This window comes from Gopherus evgoodei, chromosome 8 (genome assembly GCF_007399415.2).
Source record: "Gopherus evgoodei ecotype Sinaloan lineage chromosome 8, rGopEvg1_v1.p, whole genome shotgun sequence".
NCBI lineage: Eukaryota > Metazoa > Chordata > Testudines > Testudinidae > Gopherus > Gopherus evgoodei.
In genome coordinates, this window is record NC_044329.1 from 91909905 (window position 1) to 91915904 (window position 6000).

Sequence of the window (6000 nt, forward strand, 5' to 3'; positions counted from 1 at the left end):
TTTGAAACAATTTGACTGGCTAATGCTTCCACCACCCCCAACCAAAACTGCTGAAATCAAAATGTTCTAAGTTTTGTTTTCAATGAAATGGCACTTACAGACGTTCTAGTGGAAAATTCAATCAGTGCTATTCAGAATGTCTCAGGTATGCAGCGAACAACTTGACTGTATTAAATATGAGTTAAAGTTGATATTACTGCAATTTTTTGTATTACTAAATGTAAATTTAAGTATATACACTCTTGAGGTCAAGAAGTAAGAATCCATTTATACCATTTTCTTCTACTGAGGTGCATTCAATTTAACTGCAAGCAGCAGCTACTGAAATATCTCCATGCTGTCCAGATAAGGACTGCAAAGGTGTCAAAGTGACATGAAAGCCTGCCATTAATCTAACTCTTATTACAACTGGAGCATTTTGCAAAGCTACCAAGAGGAATAACTGCACGTCTTTATTTATACTATATGCTTTCTTTTAAGCAGAAGACTGCATTTTACTTAGTGCAATGGCATGTGACTTTTGGCACCATGAGGAGGATGCCTCTCCAGTCTTGTGGACAGGAATAGAAGGGATTTTTTCGGGGGGGGGGGGGTGAAAGAGGGGTTACTTATCTTACAAGTAACAAGTTCTTAGAGCTGTTTTGGTCCTATGGGTGCTCTACAGTAGGATATATGCGCACCCATGCTCGGTCAACCAGAGAATGCAAAGCAGCATCCACAGACTTGCAAGTTTGCAGAGCAGCACTTTGTGCCTCCAAACAAGGGCATATAATGAGGCACAGAGCTGCTTCCACTCAGTTACTTCACTACTGCAAAGCAGAGCCTCCAGAGCTAAAAGGGAAAGAGGGTAGGACACATTTCAAAGAATGCAAGGTTACTGTAAGGTATGTAACCTCTCTTCTTGAGTACATGTCCCTGTGGGTGCTTCACCACAGAAGATGCCCAAGCAGTAAATTGCTGAGGAGGTAAGTCTGAGACAGTTCAGAGGACTGCACCACCAAAGATGGTAGTATCCCTGGGCACAGGTAAGATTGTGTAATTCTTGGCAAAGGTATAAATGGGAAACCAAGTTGCAGGCCTACAAATTTATGTTATGGGAACACCTTCAGTAGAGAGAGAGATGTGGACAGCTCTAGTGGAATGTGCTGTCACTCTGTGAGGGAGGTCCACATCCCAGTTTTTTAGCAGGTTAAAATGCAACCTGAAATCTAATTTGATAGTATGAGTGGAAATAGGTCAACCCTTCATCCTCTCCCCTAATAATACAAATAGCATAGGAGGTGCCTGGCAGGTCTTATTCCTGTCAAGGTAGAAGGCAACAGCCCTTCTGGCATCTATTTTATGTAGGCTGGTCTCCTCTCCAGAGGCCTGAGGTTTTGGGTAAAATACTGGCAGATGAATCTCTTGAACAATGTGGTATTCTGAAGACAGCTTTGAGAACAAGTGAGAATGATGATGCACTGTAACCTTGTCCTTATACAAAGTGGTATATGGCAGCTCAGCCATAAGAACACTGAGCTCTGTCGTCTAACTGAAGTGATAGCTATGAGGAATAAAGTCTTAGGAGAGGCTGACGAGAGAACAGGTAGCGCTGGTTCAAATGGAGATTTCCTCAGGGCACTGAGATCCAAACTGAGGTCCCAGTGGAGGGGCTGCTTTCTGTACAGCAGGCAACCTATAGGAATCTAGCTGTAATATGGTGGGCAAAGACTGAAGCCTTTAATGGGGGAGCAGAAAGCTGTTATAGCAGCCAGATGTATTCTAAGCTCATGAATTTAACAAAAAGGCTTATCTAAGAGGTAGTCCAGGATTTTGGAGCACGGAACCACTGAGGCTTCAGAAAAGTGAATGGACAACCAAGGCGTAAAAGCATTTCCTCTTCTGAATGTAAATTTTGCTAGATTTCCTGCTAGAGGATAACTGACTGAACTCCTCCGAACAGGTTAGTTCCATGCTCTCAGGTTCAAAGAGAACGTTGGGATGGATCATGGTCCCTGAGTTCTGTGACAGGAGATCCTTCCGGAGAAGTCTGGGCTGGAGGTTCAAGTACCACACTTGTTTTGGACTGGATGATGCTATGAGGATAACCCTCACTCTTTCCTGACTCAATCTAAGATCTTCAGGATTAGAAAAAGGCAGGTAAGCATCCAGGAGGATAAACGGGGGTAGGTACAATGTCGAGAGTATCTTCCAATGAGTTGCAGACATTTTCTCTTGGAGCAGGACAGAATTTCATGTTGTTCAGATGGCAAAGAGGTCTGCTTCTGGGGAGCCCCAAGTCTGGCAGATGCTAAGGAAGACAGCATTACTGAGCTTCCATTTGTGGTCCTGAAGGTCCTGGACACAATGGGTATTCTGGAGTTCTGGAAGATAGCCAATTCCAAAGCTTAAACAATGCACACACAGACTGGGATCTTGCTCTGACTGTAGCTATGTCTGAAGGCACTTGAAGGGCAGCCTTGAATGAGGCATGATAAATGTGGAGGCATACAAGCTGTAGGCAAGTTCTTGCACTTGTTTGCAAGCTATGTTGTATTGCCAAGACTAAGCTGGATAGAGTAGAAAATCTCTCTTTGGTGAGAGCTCTGGCAGTTAAGAGCCTAGAATGGCTCCAATAAAGTCTAGTCTTTGGATGTCAATGTAGATTTCTTTTTATTGATGCTGATGCCTAGAGATTGAAATAGGGAGTCCTGGAGGTTGCAGACTGGGTCTCTACAGCTGATCAGTCCCTGAGGAGCCAATCAACCAGGTAATGGCTGCTATGCCCCACTGATGTAGGTGGGCCACACTGCTGAAAGGTTTGTAAAGACCATAGAGGTTGGGAAGAGTCTGAAAAAAAGGACTCAGTACTGGCAAGTCTTCTGAACTCAAATCCCATAAATTGAAGTGTAGGAACTGTTTGTGGGATGAGTGGATCGCTACATGAAAGCAGGCATCATAGAGGTCGACGGTGACCAACCAGTCTTCTGAATCTATGAACAGGATTATTGTGACTAGCATCACCATCTGAAATGCTGGGAAAGGAGGTTCAGATTTCTTAGGTTGAGGATTAGTCTCCACCCCTTTTGGGAAGTAGGAAATAGTTGGAATAGAACTTTCTTCTGATGAATTCCGGGGCAACTGGCTTAATCATCCCCAACAGTGAGATTGGACTTTTTGTTTCAAGAGATCTTTGAGAGATGAGTTCCTGAAAAGGGATAAGGATGAAGGGACAGTGTGGATGGAGCATCCCATATTGTTCACCTTCAAAATCCATCTGTCTGAGGTTCTTCGTGCCCAGGCAGGGAGGAAGGGGAGGTGAATAGAATCATTCAACACAGGATCCACATGGGTATATTTGGTTGAGGCCCTCAAATCAGATACCAAATTTATTTCTTAAAGAGAGGTGCAGGTACTGCTGTAGAAAGGGGTAGTCCCCTATTCTGAGGCACAGATCTCCTCCTTTGAAAGTAGGAAGGTCTCAGAAAGCCTGTTGCTGGGTGTACGGGAACAGCCTAGATGGCGGTTATATTTAGACTTACCAAACCATCTTTTTGTTGCAGTAACTCAGATACTCTGACTGTAAGGTAGCTCTTGAATCCTTCACAGTGCATAGGGAGGAGTCCATGTGAGAGCTGAAGAGCTAGGCCCTTTGAAGGAGAGGGGGGGAAGAAGAGGACCTTCAACTGTAACCTGCACCTCTCTTGGGTGCCTGTGAATGATGTGGTATGGGGGTGTGTGTGTGTGTGTGTGTGTCTCTTTCTGGTTAGAACCCTTATAAAATTGTTCCCTGAGGTGACCCAGGAATTCTAGTAAACCCACTGAGGGGATGGAGGGGGGGAAGTGTCCCTCCCCATGGATTGGCATAAGCCCTGTCTCCAGGATGACTGGAGGGGTCTGAATACTGGCTTATTAGGGTGTGGTAGCAAGGTGATGAAAGAGCCCTCTATGAAGGCCTTCAGACTCTGAGAAGTATCATCCCCTGGGCTGAAGGAGGGAGCATCAGACATGGGTACTGAAGGCTGGAGGTCTGACTAACGTTCAATCTAAGCAGTACCAGTAAAGGACCATAACAGATGAGATTCTGGTACCTCTGGTATAAACAATTCCTCTGAGAAAAGAAATCTGGAGGCCTATGATGGCCAGAAGACTGAGCTGGTATTGTGCCTGGCATTGTACCAGTGAGGCTTGTAGAAAAGCTTCTCTGATCCTGAAGCCCTGGTGTAAGAGAGGTAATGGTCCTGTGGCATGCATTGGAGGCCTGTGTCAAGACTTATCTATATGCTGCTTGTTGTGCAGTACCAGTGGCTTGGTACCCAGGCTCAGATAGAGCCTTAGTTGCACCCCTTGAGGGATGTGAGGTCTTAGAGTGGGGTTTGAGATGACCTACCCTCTTAAATTCTCTGGAAGGAGAAAGTCATCTTCTTACATGTCCTATCCTTTGAAGGTGCTGCTGCTGTCATGGGACAGTCCAGGAATTTGAGGCTGATGTACACAAGGGGAAAACAGAGTCCCCCTAAGGCTAGTGAGCACTCCCGTAGAAGGAGCTTCAGTCTAGCCTCTTTCTGAGACTCATCTTTAAACTCCATACAGACATTAGATGCAGATGGGTTATAGGTGCTTCTGAGGCAGGGGAGTGCTTGAACTCCTATCACTACAAGGCAAAAACCAGTGGGCAGGTCTGTCAGGGCTTGAACCCTGGGTCTTTGGCATAAACCAGAGTGGTAGAGGACTGAAGGGGAGAAGAGTAACCCTTTCTAAACAAAACCATGTAACATTAAAGAAATAAAGAAAAAATAAATGGAATACAAAGCAAGGCAGGAAGTTGAGAATCAATAGACAAGCAATTGCTTCATCTCAAGCCGCAGGCAGTAAAGGAGGAACTGAGTGATATGGGGACATGCCTCATTTGGAGGCCTGAGGTGCTGCTCTGCACAGGACTGAGAAAGAACATACAAGCATCCAGGCTATGTTAGAGCACCCATACAGACATATACTTGAAGAATCTATGTTTTCCTATTAACAACAGAAGCACAGTAACTGATTTTGCTAAAATGCTGAATGTTAGCATTTCTCAGTCTTCAAAGCTGGCACTCCATCAAAAGGAGTGGGGGCAATTCATATGTGGCAGAGCTACCAGTGTAGGCTCAGGGAGTTAAAATAATCATTTAGAATTGGTCCACTATACAACTATAAGATCCAATATTCTAAAAATGAGAACTTGGATTCTGCAGCAAATTCCAAAACCTTGGAAAAAACAGAGCCCTGCACAATGAACACTCAACTGATTACATTTTAGTAGTTAATTAAATGTTTTTGTTTTTATTTGAAGCTGCTGCAAAAAAAAAAAATCAGAAGCAGCTGATACCAATCACAGACCTAGTGTACCTCTGAATACATGGGGCTCATTAAAAGCTTGCTAGGCCACATCTCATTTATATTTGTCCCCAGCTGATGAAGGGACATCCACCCCACCCCACACACTAAGATATGATCTAAGCTAATTTCCAAGTATTCTACATTTAAAAGTGAAGATTTGCCAAAATGATCCCACAGTTGTCTGCTAGTGAAAAAATGAACTTAGCACCTGCTGACTTCTGAAAGGCAACTAGGGCTTCTGTGTTCAATTTTATAACAGGTAGAAGCATTCACTCATTGCACTGGTGAACAAATGTGAATTAGTAAATGGTAGTTTGTAAACCATTTTTGTTACTTCTTCTGTGTCTTCAGGCACCTGCACTTGAGTTTTAAAATAAAATAAATATATAGCGTGTGTGTGTTATATACACACACACACCCCCAATTTCAACACACAATGCTCCTATTTCAGAAAATAGTGTAAAATTAATTTATGTAGCGTTTTTCCAAGACTGTACCCACCACACTTGTTGGTTATCAGAGGACTGGATTCTCCTCATTGTTCAGTGCTTATGCAATAGTGTTAATGTCTTTTTTCTTGATTAATGAGATCATCAGCTTGTTTCACTCAACTAGAAAGAAAAGGCTAGGAGAACTCTGTAG